A 20,543-nucleotide genomic window follows, 5' to 3' on the forward strand; every position below is an offset into this window, starting at 1 on the left:
AGGATCAACTGTATATTTTTTTATATTTATATAAAAAATATATATTTATATTTTTTTGTCTTACTGTTTGCTTCTTTTTTGCTTTTGGAGGAGAAACACCCCCAAGTTATAATTGTTGTTTCAGAGAGAAATCCATCCCCTAGGAAGGACCATCTTCCAGTGCACTGTGGGCTTTTAGAGAGTGTGGGAGTGTGTGTCCTAGGAGCCTGGGTGTACCACCCATGGGGAGCATGGAATAGAAAAAGACTCTGCTTTGGGGCCCCAATACATTCTGAATTTTGACAATAGATTTTCAGTAAAATTTGAAACGTTTGACCTCCCACAGGATCCATGACTATACACAGCAGCTGTCGGGATTGTTAGGGATGTAAATCAGGCTGCGAATTCGACTACATTCGCACCCTACTTAAAATCTTCCCGTCTTCTCCTGTTGCACTAGGGATAAAATCCAAATCCCTGCCAGCTTCGCCAGCGCCCGCTCTGGCTGTCCCCGTGCTCCTTCCGCTCCAGCCCTGAGACTTGTCTTTCTGGCCCTCAGCCACCGAGCTCCTGACCCACTCGGGGCCCTCAGCGTGGCCGTTTCCCCTGCCTGAAATCTCTTGCCGCAGGCCTCTGGCCTGGCTTCCTCGGGCTCGAGGCTCAGCTCCTCATCACCTCCTCAGGCTGTGGTATGTCGGTTGCTGAGAAGGAAGCCCAGAAGCTCCGTGGGCCGGGGCCAGATGGCGGTTCTTACCCTGCCTGCGTGTAGAGACTGACAAGGAACAGAACTCAGGCCCAGGCTGAGTTCCACTTGGAAAGCCGTTCTTTACCTCAGCCCACAGTGGTCTTGCCCTGCTCTGTACTGTCCTCCCCACACCACCTCCAGGGAACACTGCACTTCTGCATCTGCCCTGGGCCTCTTAGGGACCTCTTAACTGGTGCTTTAGACCCTTTGCTCCTCGGTGGAGTTTTGCCTCTGGTGGGCCTGCCCACTGATCTTAACCAGACTGTCTTTCCCAGTGGCCCCTGGCTGCATCGTGGAAAGGTGGAGCAGGCCCAGGGCTTCTGGTCTCCTCTCTCCTCCCACTCCCTTCTGGTGAGGTTGCATTTAGCGATTCCCCACTCAGGGCCACGGGCTAAGTACAGAGGGCCCCGCTGGCATTTCCCGAGCCAGTACTTGCTGTCCTTACCTTGCCTCTCACCAAGTCCCAGAGCGGGAAAGCGAGCATGTGCTGATGAGGAGGCAGGTGGACCACGGATGGCCGCTCCGCCAGCTCTGTCCACGGCAGTCGGATTCGTTGACTGCAGTTACGCTGGGCTCTCCTAGCCCAGCCTGAGGGTCAGGCTAGCTCCTGTCAGGAGCTTCTGACGGCTGACAGTGAATTTGCATCCTATATTAAAGGATGACTGTTACTTTCTCTAGAAAAAGTTCTCTAAAAAAAAATAGATGTATCAGTGATTCCATTCCCCATATAAAGAAGCTTAATTTTCTGGTATTTTTTTTTTCTGTTGTTTAAAGAAATGCTTATTGTGGAAAGTTTAAACAGCATATAAAAGTACAAGTAAAGGGCAAACCATGCCAAGTACCTACCTTCTAAAGGTAATTATTGCCCTTATGTTTTAGGATCACCATGCACATATGCACGCTTACAACCTTAAATATGAGATCATATTATAAGGCATTGTTCTGTTTTTTTCTTCACAGTAGATTGTGGTCAGTCTTTCCATGTCAGTAAATTTAGACTCTTCCTTTTTAATATCTGATATATATGCCATTGTATGAATGTGCTGTGGTTTGTTTAACCAGTCTCTTAAAGATGGAACATTTTCCCTGTTATGAAAAATGCTTCATTAAACATCCTTGTACCAGTCTAATTCTCTCACAGGATAAATGGGTTAGAACTACTGAGTCACAATATAATAACTGTTTTGGATTTTCACGGAGGCTGACAGGCTACCTACAGAAATGTTGAACCGTTTTTATTGTCCCATAATGAAAGAAAATCTGTTGCGGACTTTCTTTAATGCTCTTCTTTTAATGTACTTTAAATGATTAATTTTCCCGAACTCTTTAGCTACTATTTTTTTTCTTGGCAAATAGACTTTGGATAACTAATTAAGGGGAGGTTTAATGATAGATGTAGCTTCACTGGTTAAGAACCAAAAATGCATATCCAGTCTATATTTTCCCTTACATCATTCTAGTATGCAGTTAAATGGGAGGAAGAAATTTTCCTCAGTCTGAGGTTCTTCCAACTGGACTGAGAATTAAATTTTACATGAGACAGATTAACAGGAGGAAAAAACCCAAGTTTTATTATGAGAGCACAGAAGCCCAATAATGAAATTGGGATCCAAGCAAATGACCAAAGGCAGGCAGTTCTTAAACATTTTAGACAAAGAGACAATCAATTGGTGGGGCATTGACAAGATAAAGAAAACAGATGTTTGGGAGCTTTAATTAGAAAAGTATTCTAAGTGGAATTTGGGCTGAGGTAATAGATGAGTAAAAACGTAACCAAGTTTATTTCTATAGCTTTCTCAGCTTTAAAGTTCCCATCTCTGGTGATAAGAAGGTCTTTTTACTTCTTAGTCCAGGGAGGGCACCTTTCGTATGGGAGATTTATTTCCCACTTTCAGGGGGAGAGCAGAGTGTCTGAGTGTCCTTACACTGCCTGTTTCCCAGGTAGCTTCAGTTCAAAATAATCAGTATGCCAGTGTGGTCCATTTGGGGCAGCCTGTCCCATGCTCTTACACAGTAATGTCTTCTTTTGACTTTGATTGCAATTAACCTTCACATTGGAGGTTATGCAATTAAAGCCAGTGCCCTTTTCCAGTCTTTATTGTGGCATTCTGTCATGCTCCGTCCTTTCATACTGCTTCTAAAACTTAGCTAAAGAGAGCTTTTGACAATAAAAGGAGCAAATACTACTTTGTAACTTGATAGGGATTTTAAAAAAATAACTCTTGAGTTCTTACGTGAAGGTATCATCTTGAGGTGAGTATTCTAGCATTTCTACTATGGAAGCAGTGCTTTCATGACTGTCTCTGGTTTCTTCTAGAATGTTTTCTCCATTTGTTTCAGTCCGTGAAAGTTTCCCCAGATCCATGTGATTAATGACCTGTTGTTCCACCTCTTTGAACTTTATCTCCTTGATCTCATCTGTCCATCCTCTGTGTCACCTGAAACTTGGACCAGTTCATTGGTTAATTGCTTATCTTTCTTTCACACTTTCCTGAGTTCATCTAATGATAGGGCTAACATCTATCATCTTAAAATGCTTTTGTAGTGTGTATTCTTTTACAGACCAGAGTGATTCAATGTTTAACATTCATTATGTGCTCCCTTTGTCTGGATGTTACATATATCTACGAAAGGTAGATTTCCCTGTTGAGACTATTGCAATAACAAGATGTAGGCAACTTTAGCTTAGGGAAGAAAATAACACCATCTTAGTTTTTGGTTTTTGTTTTTGTTTTTAAAGAGAGAGAGAGAGAGAGCAGGGGAGGGGCAGAGGAAGAGAGAGAGAATCTGAAGCAGGCTCCATGCTCAGTGCAGAGCTGGATGTGGGGCTTGATCTCATGTCCCTGAGATCATGACCTGAGCTGAAATCAAGAGTCGATGCTTAACCAACTGAGCCACCCAGGAGCCCCAACTTAGTGTTCTTTGTAAACCTATTTAGAATTTGAGGGAATGATTTTAAAGTAGTTTGGGAGAGTTTTTCAATGTCTTGTCTCCTTGTCAGGTAAAGCCTTCTAGAGGGAATAGACTCTTCGTGTTGAATTTTTTTTTTTTTTAAAGATTTTATTTATTTATTTGACAGAGAGAGAGAGAACAAGTAGGCAGAGAGGCAGGCAGAGGGAACGGGAGAAGCAGACTCCCCCCTGAGCAGGGAGCCCGATGCAGGGCTCAATCCCAGGACCCTGGGATCATGACCCGAGCCGAAGGCAGCAGCTTAACCGACTGAGCCACCCAGGTGCCCCTTCGTGTTGAATTTTGATTTAAAAGGCTGGGATCACTAACTGGAGGAAAGGAATGGCTAGGGATGAGGCTAACTTCGAATAAAATGGGAATGAGAGGTGGGAACCAAGAGGAGGAGAGTAAGTAGGATGCACAAAAAGACATTTTAGAGGAGGCTGGCAGAGTAAATATGGCAAATTTTATTTGTAATTAGATCATGACATTTTTAGATGTTCCTTGTTCATGTCAGAAAGGCAGAATATAAACCTATGTGAGAAGATTCACCACAACTTTGGGTGTGAATTGGTACCGGAGACAGGACTGTGATAGACTCAGTGGGGATGCGGTCTTGTCATACCCCGAGCTCAGGCTGCATTCAGTGACCTGGGAGGGGTCACTGAATGAAGTGCTTGCTCAGCCATCTAACCAGATGTTGGGGTTCTGGTGCTGGGTGACAATGCACATTGTTTTCCAGCAAACAGCGGGACTCCCCCAGTGTCTAAGCATGCTGGTGCTGAGTTGTATGGAAATGACTCTTTCAGGACACTAAGGTACCATTTAATGAACTGTTCCTTTAGTGCCATTTAATAACTCACAATCTTAGTGTAGTAAGTGGTAGTTAACTGGCTCTTTGAGTCCCTGGGGAAGCATTTAATAATTACTACTTCATTGCCATTTAATACATTTCTGTCTTGTACATTAAATAGTTCTGAGCAGTAATTCACGGCCTGGTCCCTCGTGGCCGCTTCTAGAGATGCTCATCTGAAGCCAGATGGTTGCTTGGGCATAGGGAGTGTAAAGGTGCCATAAAATCTTTTAAATCAGTAGTCGCCAGACTTTTGGATACCATGGACCAGATTTTGTTTTTGTTTTTGTTTTTTTAATGTTTAGGGACATACATAAGGTGGTTAAATTTTTTATATTGTGGTTTTGTTCCCCCCAAGAAGCCTGACCCAGGAGCACATTGCCTGGGGTAGGGCATGGTAGGCCTAAATATTGGTTGAGTTGAATTAAGTTACGCATTTTAGGACAGAATTTTTGTTGGTGACACCTGCTTCATTTTGTTATTGTTTCATCAGAGCTCATATCGGCGATGTTGATTTTGTAAAATGTGTTCGCCGATGTGGCTGACTAAAGGGATTTCACTGTGTGCAGGGGTTGTGAGGGTTAAATAGCAAATGCGAAAACTGGAAGGACCTCAAACCAGATGGTAAACGTAAGGTAATTAATATTGTCTGCTGACAGTACTATGCAGAAATGATTAATTTTTGCATTTATATTAAATTCTGGGGAATTCTGAGATGTGGAACTGATTAATCCAAAGACAACTCATGCACAGGTTATTGTGTCTTGATTCCTTGGGTAAATTTGTGACAGATCAAAGGAGAAAGAGGGCCAGTAAGGATGATTTAGTTAAAATTGTTACCTTGAAATAGAAGCATAAAGGCACTGCCTTTTCTGTGATTTTTGCTTATTGTAGAGACCAGGGTATGTCATAAAGTGACCTGTCTGAATTCTATCCAGCATAGGTAGTATCATGGTCAAAGTGGTGGTAATGATGATATAAAAGATCCTAAAAATTCTGGTGAGTATTTTGAAGGATGGTAGAAGGAAGGACTGAGAGCCTACGGCATGAAGAAGTGGTCCATGAAACAGGTTACTGGAATGGCTAATGACCCTGTGGTGCCATCTGTCTCCCAGACACACGTCCTCCTGTTCAGAGGCTGGGCAATGTATCAATGCTTTTCTGCTCCTGACACCTGCCAGATCTCAAAATTGCATTGATTGCCTGGTTGTCCTGTAGAAGGTCTGATTTTGTCAGCTAATCGACAGTTAATTGAAATCCTTCTCATTAAACTCCTCTTCCTAATACTGTTTAAGACATAACTTAAACCCTAGCCATGTCATGGCTTCTGTCACCTGGCTTCAGAGCCCATTAACACATACAAAGTCCACAACGGGGCTGGATAACCTTTTCTTACCAGAAGTAAGAAATCTTCTGATAAAACACATTTTAAAAGGTGAATTTTCAGACACATTATTTTGTACAGGTTCATTCAGCAGATTACTCAAGTACAAAACTGTTGTAAGCACATGGCCTAGATATAAAGTTAAGTGCATTTTATCAGAAAATTCATTGCATCTTTAATCCTGGGCTTAGTGCTATGATTTAAATAGAAGGGATTTAGAGAGTTCATAAATGCAAAGACTAGAATAGACAAACAGGATTAAAAGAACCATTTCTTGAGCAGCACTGATACAGAATCTCATACCTCTTTTCTCCCTAGGGAGACTGTTGACTTTATTTTAAAGCCAGCTTTCAAGAAGCTATAGCGTAAGGCACCTGGATGGCTCAGTTGGTTAAGTGTCTGCCTTTGGTTCAGGTCGTGATCCCGGGGTCTTGGGATCAAGCCCCTTGTCGGGCTCGGAACCTGCTTCTCCCTCTGCCTCTGCCTCTCTCTCTCTCATGAATAAGTAAATAAAATCTTAAAAAAAAGAAGCTATAGAGTAGACAGGTATTTTAATAACACAAATTAAGAACTTAGGGGCGCCTGGCTGGCTCAGTCAGTGGAGCATGCGGCTCTTGATCCCAGGGTTGTGGGTTTGAGCCCCATGTTGGGTGTAGAGATTACTTAAAAATAAAAATCTTTAAAAAAATTAATTTCCATGATCAGAATGTGCATGTGATGTTAGCATGAATATAAGTTTCTTTGACCACATAACAGCCTATTATGGGTCTCTGTTTTGACTTTGTATAGTTTGTATTTCTTTAGCAGCTTTAAACCACCATAAAAAAGCTATAGTTGATTGAATTCTCATTTATATCACTTTCTGATTGGGTTCTGAAATTGTATCTGAGTGGGACTATTTAATGGTTTTCAGTGGTGGGTACATACTATTGCACTTAAAATATTTAATGTTACTGTAATTTTACATTCCAAATAGCTGCATTAACCACATTCTCATTTTGAATAGTCCATTTAGCATTTAATCATTTTATGTGTCATGGTGTGCTTGACTAGCCCCGTAATAGGACATTCAAACTCTTTCCAGTTTGAGGCTGGCATGAATAATCCTAAATTTTTTTTTAAGATATATTTATTAGCGCGCACACGGGCCAGGAGGGAGAGGCAGAGGGAGAAGGAGAGAGAGAGGATCTCAAGCAGACTCCCTACTGAGTGCGGAGCTCAATGTAGGATTCAGTCCCACCACCCTGAGATCATGACCTGAGCCAAAATCAATAGTTGGACATGCCACTGACTGAGCCACCCAGGCGCCCTTGCTGCAAACATCTTTAAGAAAATTGCACCCTCCTTCCCACCTTGGGGTTCTTCTTGGGGATATATTTCCCTGGAGAGAAATCCCTGGTAAAGAGTATGTCCTAGTTTGTCACTCTTCTGCCATATTCCTATATCCCCTTTGCTTCAAGAGTCCTCTGAAGAGATGCTCTAAGAAAGGGGAGAGTGACCACAAGGAAAAGGAATTGCCTCTGAGATTTGAAACCTTTTCACTGGCAAGAGACCAAGTTTTCCGATACCTACAGTGAGACTTCGGGTGCTGTCGGCTGATCAATTAATGAGTTCAGTGTAGTGCTGAAGAGCCCAGCCTGTGCAGTTAGCCAGGCGTGGGTTCCCATCTGTTGCTTTACCCCTCTGAACCTCCAGCTTCATAATGTGCACGTAATAGCACCTGCCTTGTTGTGGGTGGTGGTGAGCTTTAAATCCAATACTGTGCTGCAAAGCCATTACTTGGCATAGGCCTCGCTGATATTGGGTGCTCAGTGAGTGAGAGCTGCTGTGATTTGCTCTGGCTGGGGGAGGGGGGACCCTGTGGTAGCAGGCCTCTGAATTGGGTTTATGCAGTGTTGGCAAGTTGTTCCTCAAAGTCCTTGGGCTCTAGGACGCTTCTTGGGTGTGTTGACTGCACTCTGGGTCAGCATTCTTCTACCTGGGGTCGGTTCTTGCAATGTGCTCATTTTCAGGGTTGTATATGAGTGGATATGGTCAAGGGTTTCTGTGGCCCTACCCCCTGCCCCAAGGCAGATGCTTGTTCTTCAAGAACAAATAAGAGAACAAATCTAATAAGAATATCAACCATCCTGGGGCACCTGGGTGGCACATTTGGTTGAACATCCGATTCTTGGTTTTGGCTCAGATCACGATCTCAGGGTCCAGAGATCCGGCCCCATGTTGGGCTCTGCGCTCAGTGTGGAGTCTGCTTAAGATTCTCTCTCCCTCTCCCTCTGTCCCTCACGCTCATGCTCTTTTAAAATAAATCTTTTTAAAAAAAATTAAAAAAAGATGTAGCAAACATACCATTTTTTTTTCTGGTACTGTACTTTTTTGTTTGGGTAATAAAGGTAGAATTTGAGAAGGATGTGTTCCTTCCAATCCTGTTTCCTTAGCTTGAATAAAGTGCCTTTAGAGAAGCTGGTGGATGAAAATTTTAACTTGTTTGGGTATTGTAAGAAAATGTTGTACCTTCTACTTTCCTGTGGCATTAATGGGAATCTTTCTACCTTACAACCACCTAACTTTAAAAAGTCAAAGAAGCATCAGCAGCATTTGGGCCTTAATTTTTCTTTCTTTCTTTTTTTTTTTTTTAAAGACTATTTATTTGACAGAGAGAGACACAGCGAGAGAGGGAACACAAGCAGGGGGAGTGGGAGAGGGAGGAGCAGGCTTCCCGCTGAGCAGGGAGCCCGATGTGGGGCTCGATCCCAGGACCCTGGGATTGTAACCTGAGCCAAAGGCAGACGCTTAACGACTGAGCCACCCCGGCGCCCCCTTAATTTTTTTTTTTCTTGTTTCCCTTCTTCATTGCCATCATCATCCTCTTTAACCATGTGTGTTTTGGGATCAATGATTTGTCATTCTCTCTCCAGAGTATGTATTCGATAGGCTTTGCTTTTCTGGAAATTTCAGTGGAACCTCTTTAAAAAAAAAAAAAAAAAGATTTTATTTATTAGAGAGAGAGAGAGCGTGAGCGAGCATGAGCGGGGCAGAGTGGGGGGTGTGGGGCAGAGGGAGAAGGAGATTCCCCGCTGAGCAGAGAGCCTGACACTGAGCCATCTGGAACCCTAGGATCATGACCTGAGCCAGAGGCAGACGCTTCATCAACTGAGCCACAGGCGCCCCCAGTGGAACCTCTTTTTAATTTGGTGCCATATTTCATCAGTGTTTTTAGGAGAAGAGTCTAAATGTGTGTGTGTCGGGGGTGTGTATGTGTTTTCTACATCAATATGTATTTTTAAAAGTTTTTAATTTTTTGATTTTAAGGAGTTAGACTTCCCCACTCACTGACTTTTTCATATTGAGGTTCAGCCACGACATTTACAATTGTTCAGCAGTGTTTAACTAGGGATGAGATGGTCTACATCTGCTGGATGAACTGAAGCTCTGAGGAAAATGACTTTCGGGGAGGAGACTGACAGGTCAGAGAAGCAGCTCCCCGCCCCCTTCCCCAGCCTCTGGCATCTCTTCTTTCTCCAGCAGGTTAGCAGGTGGCCTGGTGAGAATGCAGCTAACAGGGGACTTTTATTCTGTGTTTACTCTAGCCCTGGGGAATGCCTGTGAGGGGTTGGAAGGTTTTTTTGTTTGTTTGTTTGTTTTTTGTCTTCTAGTGCTGTTGAATTGATGGGTGGCACAAGTTTGCTACATAGAGATGGTCGATACTCTTACTAAATTTCTTCCTCATCTGTTCTTTAAGAACCAACATCTCCCTGTTGGGCAATCTGCCTACCTCACAGGGACATTCACCATGAATATTAATTCATATACACACCTGAGAATAATGTGTATGGTTAGTGGGCACTTATTCTGAGCAGAAGAATTCAGGGAATAATCCATGACTTCCTGCGCTCTTGAGACCTTCTGCTCTGGGACCTGAATTCTCAATGGTGGTTTTGTAAACATGGTAGAATCACCTCAGCATCATAAATCTCAAGGCAAACCACATCACTCCTTCAAAAAAAGGCATTTGTTCTGTTACTTTGCCCTCACAAAGAAGTCAAGGGTCCAGATATTTATCATCCGCAATGACACCTCATTTTGCCTTTCATCACCAGACCAAATGGTAGGAGTTGTTCTCCTTTGTGTTTTCACAGTTTTTCCTCAGAGGCTTCTCTGCCTGTTGTTACTGGATCTTTCAGACTTGAGTGCCCTCCTGGCCTGCAGGGTCACTCCTGTGTCGAGGTTGGGCAAATGGCAAACATGCTGGTCAAGCGTTGGGCAAATTTAAATGTCATTCCCTTTTACTTTTTAGTGTTTTTGGAGTTTTGGTGAACTTTTTTTTTCTTTAAACCGCTAATTTGAGTTCAGATACAGGCCAGAAGGGAGCATTGTCCTGGTTGTCTGCTATTGGTGTTCTATTGTGGAAAGTATTTTCTCAGCCAGAACATTTATTTTAGTTACCAACTTCATAGTATTTTGTTAGTAATATCTCTCTGGGGGGTAAGTATATTGTTTGCTTGCATTCATTAGTCATTTATCTCTCTGAAAGCTTTATGATTTGATTTTTGAAACTCACAAAGCGGAGAAATTATCTTTTGACCCAGGTCATAATTTTAACTTCTCTTCTCACCAGCCCCAGGCCCAAACTGAAGAGCTTACTGATTAACTCTTTTTTTTTTTTTTTTTAAGATTTTATTTATTTATTTGACAGAGAGAGACACAGCGAGAGAGGGAACACAAGCAGGGGGAGTGGGAGAGGGAGAAGCAGGCTTCCCGCCAAGCAGGGAGCCCGATGCGGGGCTCGATCCCAGGACCCTGGGATCATGACCTGAGCCGAAGGCAGACGCTTAATGACTGAGCCACCCAGGCACCCCTTACTGATTAACTCTTAATGTGAAACTGGTATGGCCATATGCGGGGAGCCACCCAGGCGCCCCTTACTGATTAACTCTTAATGTGAAACTGGTATGGCCATATGCGGGGAGCATAATGTGAAATAACAGGGCTTTGTTAGAATTAGTATCTAGTCTGCTCACTTGACAAGAACAGCTCTGTAAATTTTTGACTTGAAAGGCTCATCTGAAAGTGAAAAACCTCCCCTTGAGATTTTCAAAACTATTTAGGAATTTAGTAGGTACATTGCTATCAACTTTAGTCTTTCAGTGTAATTTTCACACAAGAAAAAGCTCCCATTATTTGATGTGTGTTTCCCTAGGAAGCAGTTCTTTCCAAAGAGTGTACTGCTTGCTCCTTATTCATCTTAGAGAAAGATTAATTGTTAAGGGACACAATTAAGATTTGCTTTGTCACTTAAAATTTTCATGTAGTCAGATTTGACTCTGAACAGCTACTTCAGAAATTCTGTGTTTTCAGGCACTTTCTTTTTTCTTTTTCTTTCTTTTTTTTTTTAAGATTTCTAAGTAATCTCTACACTCAATGTGGACCTCAAACCTACAACCCTGAGATCCAGAGTTGCATGCTTCACCAACTGAGCCAGCCAGGCACCCCTTCGGGCATTTTCTAAAGAGAACTCCAAAAACTGCTAGTAATTTGGGGGATAATTTGAAAAATCTCCAATTTGAGGGTTAAAAAGCACTCACTGTGGTACCGTTATCTGTGTCAGGTCGCAAGTAGACAAGATCCCAAGGCTAGGTGGTAAGCCTTGATGTTTGTTACTGGTTGAATCCTAGAACAGGCAGGCAGAGCCTGTGTGTGGACATATGGTCTCTTCTTACTGAAGTTCTGCCTGCTAGGAAGAGGGCTTAGCCTTGGTTTTCAGTCTTGGGAAGTTTTTATCTGTAGGAATCATGGAAGTCTCAAAACCCAATTCACATTAATTGAAAAAATAAAAGTGTGGGGTGCTTGGGTGACTTAGTCAGTTGAGCAACGGATTCTTGGTTCTGCTGGGGTCATGGCCCCACATTCAGTGCTCTGCATGGAGTCTCCTGAGGATTCTCTCCCTCCCTCTCTGCCCCTCCCCCACACACTCGCATGTGCATGCTTGTGCATGCATGCACGTGCTCTTTCTCGAATGAATGAATAAATAAATAAGTAAATAAATAAATAAAATTTTAAAAAAAATTTTTAAAAAAGAAGAAAGAAAACCGTATCTGTAACATTTGGGAGGACAAAAGAATGGTGTAGTATAACAAAACAAACAGTACTGCTATACCAAAAAGGACTGGAGATCAGTATGATACCAACAGTTAGAGTGAGCTCAGCATTTCCTGTGACTTGCTTGAAAACAGGCATAACTATGCTTAGATAATCCAAGGGGCCTGTGTGTTCCAATTTTGTGAAATTAATGGGACTGTCTCATGTTGGAAGGCTTTGTACAAATGTAATAATGCTTACCATGTTTTACTTTGGAATGTTATTTGAAATATAACATGGGAGAAAATAATTCATGAAGTTACCGGCTAATCAGTGGATAGACATTCATGATTATCCATTGTTCTCATTTGAGAATACTTGGAAAAGCACTATTCTGGAACTCCTCCAGAATGCTTTCTCTGTCAGAATGCAATGTTGGATCTGTTTTGATCAAGTGAATTAAGTTGTGTGGTGAAAAAAGTCTCATTGTAAAGTTGTATTGACCCAGAAGTTTCCAGATTTTCTCTCTTCATGGTGCTTTAAGTGTCTTGATAATTTTTTCAAAAGAAGCCGCTAACGGTTTTGCTTATTAAGTAGTTAAACATAAACAATTTTATAAATATTTATGTCCTAATAACTGAGTTGCCATTTAAAAGTGTAAGACCTATAAATTATAAAAGACATATGCTTTTCTCTTAAAATTTAAAAATTTATTTCATTCTTTAATAAGTACCATTATTTACTAATAATGTGTCTACTTTTTGGACATTGCACAGCTTCTCAAACCTTGGAATTAGAGTAGACACTCTAGCTCACATTTTCTGCTTCATATTGATTTTCAAATGATACTTGGGTTTTTATCACAGGAATTACAAAAACAACAAAACAACAAAAACCACCTTTTCACAAACATATGAATGATGTCATGTAATGCAGTCTGTGAATTAACTTGAACTAGTAGTTTGTTCAGTGTCCAAGACTTCACTGTGTTTTCTTTGAGAAATTGGAATCCCCTCCATCTTCCTGTGAGTTCCCTGTGGTTCTCCAGGGCACCTTGGCACGTGGTGTGGGAACCTGGGTCTGACCTGTGTTTGTTCTCTATAACTAAGTCAGAGTTGCCTTCAGGGGCCTGTGAATTTACAGCATTGTCTAAAAATTGGCTTTCGCTCTAAGTTTGTGGTTGTCAAATTTTGGTGAGCAACAAAAACATTTCTGGGCTCTGTATCCTAGTAATTCTGACTTACTATGTTTGGGATGAGTAGGTGGAACCCAAACATCTCTCTGTTTTAACAGCGTGCCTGGTGATACTAGTGCATATGTAGTTTGAGAGCCGCTGAATTCCATCACAAATCCCTTGAGTTCAGGGACCTTGTTGCTCTTCACTTTAATCTTCTTATTCCTTTTTATTTCTGTAATATGGCATAATGTACATTTGACAAATGTTCATGGAATGCACTGGACTGACTTACTGTCTCTTACTTCACTTCTCTCTCCTTCCAGCTTTTCTTTTGTTCTGTTCCTTAAAAGGCAAAAGGAAGGAAGGATGGGTTCTTAGAGTTTTGTGACTTTCCAAGCCTCCTGTCCATGGTGTTCCCTAATCTCCTCTGCCAGTTCCTCACTTTCCCACACAAATCCTTTGAGCCTGTTGAATCAGTCCGCTCATGTACCCTGAGATACGCTTGGTACATTTGTCTCTGCCTTTCCTGGCTTATATGTGGTACTGAGAGATGTAAGTTTCCAAAGTGGGAAAAACTCTAGGTTTGGGAGACAGTTTTTAAAATTTATGTGTGTTAGGCTAGAAGAGACTCCATTGTTATTTGATACAGTGCTTCCATTTTAGAATTGAGGAAACACGTGGAAGAAATGTGTTGTACCCAAGGTCACACAGGAAGTGAAAAGCCAGGCTTAGAAAGTTTATTGCCTGGCTCCCTGCCCAGGGCTGTGTCCACTCCATCCCAGGCCCACCTGATCTCTGGAGGGCAGTATGGATCATCGTACTTAATCTCTGGGAGGTGGTCCTAAGTCATACTTGAGTTCTGGGGGGTAGTATTGGATCCTCAATTTGATCTTTGGGGGCATGGTAGTGGTTTATTTGTGACTTTTTCAAGTCTCACAGGTGATTCTGATACAGAGCAAGGGCCGAGAACTGGGCTTGGCATTTTACTCACAAAATTAACATATTTGGTGTGTTAAAAATTATTTGCAATTTATTTAATCAGTACTTACATATTGAATTTCTTTTTAAATGTTTGAGTTTTGATTTCATATGAATTTACAGGCTTTGAAACATGGGCAACTTAGAGTCACTTAATTTTGTGGTTTAATGGGAAGAAGGCAAAAACTTGAAAGAGCAGAAGAAGCCATCAACATTATCATAAAAGGAGGAATTTGTCTTTTCTGGATGATTATAAATTGTATTCTGTCAGTATCTGAATGTGGTTTGTTGAGCTTTGGGCAGCATTTCCTTGCTCAGAGCCCCTTTGTCCTTCCTGGCTCCTAGCTGGATTCTGAGTGATTGGGGATCTGGGGGCCCGACTTTTGGACGGTCAGAACATAGCTGTAGTAGACACTTCCCAGCAGGCACACAATACCTTCATCCCTAAGAAGAATTGGAATGATTAAATAAGAATCACAAGGATTGGCCAAGGAAGATCAGTCATTTTTACTGTGCTTCTCTTTATCACATTTCTGGTATATTTTTAGAAGAGGTAAGACCAACTTATGTTGAAGGAAAACTGGGCATTAGAAGACTCATGAAAAGTACTCCTGAAATTTTGCAATTCCGGAGCTACTTTACTCAGATGCACAGTCAACCATTCATTCATGTCTGCATGTTTCACTCATTTATTTGACATTCATTCACTCACTCATTTATTCTGAGTGGTCTTCCTCCAGGCGGCTGCTCATCTCCTATGACATGATGTGGAACTATGTTTCCTGAAAGCCCAGCCTTTTGGAATGAGGACCCTCTCTCATTCCATCTTTCTTGAGAAGTAATCTTATAGCTGTGCATCTTTTCAATTTAATTTCAAGTAGTATCTGCCTGGCTTTAATTACGGACATTATAATGATATCGTAAAGGAGGGTGAATGTGTAATTTGGGCGTCACATGAAGTTGCTTGTAATTTATTGTAAATCTTGTAATCTGTTTCTTTGGTTTAGCTCAGAAGAGCTGGAGAGCTGAGAGTGTTACTTTTTTTCCCCACACTAATGAAAACATGCTCAACTTTATTACCCAATCCGGAACAAATTTAACTTAAATCCAAAAATAAGAGTGATATTACTTAATACCATTACTGTTAATTTAACCACCCCTTTCTCTCATACTGCCCTTTGCCAGGAGTGCCTGTCAGGGAAAAATGCTTTAAGTTTGAGTTTCTTTTCTGGCTTTTCCTTGTCTGGAATACCCTCTATCAAGGGGCAGTTTCAGAAGGAAGGAACACCACAGGTTCTCCCAATGGTCCCCTGAAGAGCCAGGACTGCTCCTCATGCCTCTTGGTACTGAGACATCGTGTACCGTGGTAGAAAGGGCATGCAGATGGTGGGTGGCAGAAATCTGTCCACTCACTGTACTAGTACTTAAGCACTGACGTGGCTTAAACTGCATTTGACCTGGTGCTTCGGATTCAAGCCAATAGGTGACTCATTATTTCAGATGTTTGGTTTGTGCTGTTATAGTTGAAGCAATCTGTAAGGAAAATAGAAAAGCCTGTTGTAAAAATACGTCTGTCTCCAGGAAGGAGAATCCCTGCGTCCTGGCCGGAGGTGGGGTGTCTGCACATGGCTTCTCTAGCTTGTTGTTTCACCTTAGATCCTGGTTTGACGCAATCCTGGGAAAAGTCCATCAGTGCATGTATAGAGACAGCGCCAATTATTTTCACGTTCTTGTATGTGAGCTGGGAACATGCCGGGCATGAACTTTGCTCTCGTGGCCCCTGAGAGATCCCTGTGCACCCTGAGGATAGGCCAGCCAGGTGCCAGTCACCAGGGTCCATTCTGAGGGAGAGAACACAGGGCTCACAGCCGTTCAGAAGGTTAAACCTCGTCAGGCGGTTTCTCTCTGAGGTTTGAGATGCGACGAGCAATTTATATTCTTTCTTTGGTCATTGAAGGCTGTTCATTTTTCATATGTGATTTACTAATTATGGAATGTTTGGCTTTCTAGAATCAAAGGCTATTATAAAATGTCATTCTAAAAAATCTTTAACTTTTGCACTATGTTTATAATAAAACATTCTGCTAACTTTAATTTGTGCTCCTTCTTTTTCCTTGTGTCTTGGTTCTTAACTATCCCAGGGGAACACTTAGGAAAAATTATCAAATCCCTCCCCAAACACTGGTAAAGGGACTGACTGTTCAAGATTTGTAGGGTTGTGGCTATGAACCGACAGTTTAGACTTATGGTCGTTATTACTTCATTATAGAATTTTGATTAATTTGTTAGATGATGACTGTCAGATGCGTTTTTGTTTTTTTTTAACATTTGATTTTTTTTTTTTTTTTTTTAAAGATTTTTTATTTATTTATCTGAGAGAGAGAATGGGAGACAGAGAGCATGAGAGGGGGAGGATCAGAGGGAGAAGCAGACTCCCCGCTGAGCAGGGAGTCCGATGCGGGACTCGATCCCGGGACTCCAGGATCATGACCTGAGCCGAAGGCAGTTGCTTAACCAACTGAGCCACCCAGGCGCCCCTAACATTTGATTTTTAAGTAATCTCGACACCCAACTTAGGGCTCAAACTCACAACCTCAAGATCAAGAGTCGCGTGCTCTACCAGCTGAGCCAGCCAGGCGCCCCTGTCAGATGGTTGTTTTGAGAGTGTTTGGCTGGGTCTATAATAGCTTCTGTCTACTGAGTATATGCCCGGAACTTGGTATAATTCTCATAGATAGACTAGAGGGCATATACCACAGATGCAGTAGATAGCCAGTAGTCAGAGAGGTTAATTAACATGCCCACGGCCACACAGCTAGTAAGTAAGAGCTGTAAAAGCTGACCCCTTACTTACATCATCCTGACTTGGAGGGTGTCTCTACACAAAGCTCTACTGCCTCCCCCCTAAAAATGGGGGGGGGCAGAACTACCATGCTACATAGTGCTGAATGTCCTTCAGCCTCTCTCCCTGTCTAGTGATACGTAAATAGCCCTTTCAGAGAGATGGGATAGCATAATAGTTAAGAGCAAGGACAACTGTCTCACTCCCACACTTAGTAGCTCTGAAACCTTTGGCAAGTTCCTTACCCTTTTTACGTCTTGCTTTTTCCATCAGTGGATAAGACAGTACCTGAAGTTGTGAGGTTGAAATAAGTATCCATAAAGTGTTAGAAGAATGGCTTGTGATGAGCACTATGCAAGTATTTGCTATTGTGAAGACTGATAGGCATGAGATGTCCTCTCCATTTCCTCTCTTCCTTGCCTCAATAAGCAAGGTGCCCTGGGTCTGCTTGTGGGATGCTTCGGAGTAGGGTGGGACTGGGGGAAGGTCATGACCTGCCACTTTGGGAGTGAGGCCCTCTTGGGACCATGGTCCAGTCTTTACCCTCTAGGCTGTGGGCATAGCTCCCAGGTTCTTCTACACACACTTGGTCTATGTGGTCTCTGGTCTGGTTGCCGGTTCTCAAAATGTGCGCATCTCCCACCCTTACCACAGGTGCTTTGAATACATCATTGCCCATTCAAACATTGATTTTGTATCCCAGCCTGTTGTCTATATGTTTCAGCTGGTGTGGCCACAGGGTATATCATAAATGATGACCTCCTGGAGGCAAGGCTGAGTCTGTGAGGACCTTGTAGAGCAGTTTTATTAAAAAATAAGTTTTTTATCATGAAAATGCTATGTTACAGGAGTGTGAACATGAAGGGGGGGTACCTGGAGGAGGCAGAAAACCAGAAGGTGGAAAGACAGCGCCAGGGGTCTCTGGGCCTTGTGCTCTTGACTTCCTTAATCCTTTTTCCCCTTCCTAAATTTAGGGAACCTGGAGGGCTTATTACCCATCCCACTTCAGGGCCTGAAATGTTTCCCTTCTGATTCCCACGATGAAGGGAAGTGAGTCAGGCATTCCTGATGCAGAAACCCCGCTGCCTGGGAGAGTACTCCCCTCGGAGCACCGCCCCCACCCCAAGGCGTCCCCTTGTTCCTTAGCGCAGTGCGCATGTCAGAAGCAGGTAGTGACCCCCCGCAGTTCGGTGAATGACTGCCCCCTCCCAGAAAGCCTCAGTGATGGGGATGGCACACAAATTGCCAAAAACTGATGTGGAAACTGTTGGTTTTTGTTTAATTTTGTTTTCATTGTGGTGAAACACACAAAATTTACCATTTTTATGCTTTTAATTGTATAGTTCAGTGCCATTAAGTACATTCAGTGTTGTGCAACCATCACCACCACCCATCTCCAGAGGTTTTTTTGTATCTTGCAGAACTAAAATTCCATACCCATTCAATAGTAATTCTCTCTTCCCCTCCCCGCCAGCTCCTTGCCGCCACCCTTCTGCCTTCTCTCTCTATGAATGTCACTACCCTAGGAACCTCACGTAATAGGAATTATACGGTGTTTGTCCTTGTGTGGCTGGCCTATTTCACTTAGTGTAATGTCCTCAGGGCTCATCCGTATTGGAACATGTGTCAGAATCTCCTTCCTTTTTAAGGCTGCACATGATTGCATTGTATGTATATGCCACATTTTGTTGATCCATTCATCTGTTAATAGGGACTTGGCTTGCCTCCACGTTTGGCTATTGTGACTAACGCTGCTATGACTGTGGGTGTATTGCTGTTGGTTTTGTTCTGAAGGGACATTAGGGATTCAGGAGTAGAGCCCGTTCTGCCTGTTTGCATAAAAGAACCTCTGTACAGCTTTGAATTTTTTTGAAATTAAAGAACAACAACAATCTGGATCTCCAGGAGTAATTCAGCTGACTGATTATAGGTACCTGGCTTTTTCACTGCTTTGAGGAGGGATCAGGCAGAACTTAATGTAGAGGAAATGAGAAGCCACGAAAGCAAAGGATGTTCAGAAAGGGTCAGTGTGGTACGAAATTGTGAAACTTAGAGAAGAGGGAGAAAGAACTCTACTGCCCCCACGGAGCGGAGGATTTATGCAGTTTACCCTGGGAAACGGAAGCCCCACAGGAGAACAACACAGGTTAGCTCTTACTTGGTGGAAGCACCAGTATCTCTTAGATGTAGGACTGGGCACCGGGTTGCAGAGGCTCCTTCTGCGGGGGGGGCGCGGTCCTCTGGCTCCCGTCCTGCACTGCTGGGACAGCATGCCTTGCCACCTCTGAGTACTTCTGGTCTTCCCACAGTTCCCTGGATGGAATTCTTTTTTTTTTTTTTTTTTAAAGCTTTTATTTATTTATTCGACAGAGAGAGAGAGAGAGAGCACAAGCAGGCAGAGAGGCGGCAGAGGGAGAAGCAGGCTCCCCACCAAGCAGGGAGCCCGATGCGGGGCTCGATCCCGGGACCCTGAGATCATGACCTGAGCCGAAGGCAGCCGCTTAACCAACTGAGCCACCCAAGTGCCCCCCGGATGGAATTCTGTAACTTCCCTTCAATCTCTAACTGTAGGTCTGTGTTGCTTGTTAATAAGAATATTGTACTATTTGCTAATTCAAGAATATGTGTTCTTGACCACTGTGAAAAGACCACCAAATGGAAATGATTTGAAAGGAGCCACTTGTGTTCAGAAAATTTCCAGATGTAGTGTACAGCGCATCCTTCACAGCTGTCCTGTCCTGGCTCTCGTCATACCCATCAACCACATGCTCAGCCAGTTGCATGTATCTGGACAGAACCCTAAGAAAATTTGATGAATGTTTGTGTTGCCCTTTATTATTTACTATCCATTTTCTGTCTTTGTTACCTCGACTAATAAGCTTCTTGTTCCTTTAAGTCCTCACAGCACAGGGTTTCTACTGACTTCTCCTCCCCTCACTTACCTTGCACAATATCTGGTTATAACAATGCAAATTATTCCAAAAGAATATCTTGTTTAATAGTTGTCAGAGGAAAGAGCTCAGGGGCCCCTGGCTGGCTCAGTCCGTGGAGCATGTGACTCTCAGTTTTGGGGTCATGAGTTCGAGCCCCACATTGGGTGTAGAGATTACTGAAAAGTAAAATCTTAGAAAGAAAGAAAGAAGGAAAGAGAAGGAAGGAAAGGAAGGAAGGAAGGAAGGAAGGAAGGAAGGGAGGGCTCCATAAAGATAGGAGGGTGGAAATGAAGATACTAAGGATTACGGGGCAAAAAGGCGAACATTTTCTTTGAGTTGGTCTCAGGATTCACTGAATTTTACATGGTCATCCTATGTTTCTATTCCAACAATGCTGCCTGGCTTTTCCTAGATAATTTTATTGAAAAGCAGTGGCAAAGTATGACTTGTCTTTTCTGCTAAAGCCTTAGCAGATAGTTTATTCCCAAACGTAAACATTTTAGTAAGCCTTTTGTTTAGTGACTCATTAATTTGATGAGGGAAAATGTCCTAATAAAGATAAAGAAACTGTAAACTGTTTCAAAAGCTGCAGAGGGAAAAATGTTAGGGCTCTGTAGGTCAACTACTT

At 42.6% G+C, this 20,543-nt stretch overlaps 1 protein-coding gene across 7 annotated transcripts in view; it reads left to right on the top strand.

Moving 5' to 3' along the window:
- The window catches only part of LHFPL2 (LHFPL tetraspan subfamily member 2), a 152,369-nt gene that overhangs the window by 32,437 nt on the left and 99,389 nt on the right, over positions 1 to 20,543 (top strand). Inside the window, exon 3 of one of the 7 annotated variants that reach the window (XM_078067154.1) lies at positions 19,353 to 19,553. The exons of 5 other annotated variants lie outside the window; for them this stretch is intronic. The gene's annotated coding sequence lies outside the window, so the exon portion shown is untranslated. The remainder of the gene's footprint in view (positions 1 to 19,352; positions 19,554 to 20,543) is intronic. One more of the 7 variants, XM_078067153.1, reaches the window with a different exon arrangement.

The sequence above is a fragment of the Halichoerus grypus genome, chromosome 2, assembly GCF_964656455.1.
Source record: "Halichoerus grypus chromosome 2, mHalGry1.hap1.1, whole genome shotgun sequence".
NCBI classification, from domain to species: domain Eukaryota; kingdom Metazoa; phylum Chordata; class Mammalia; order Carnivora; family Phocidae; genus Halichoerus; species Halichoerus grypus.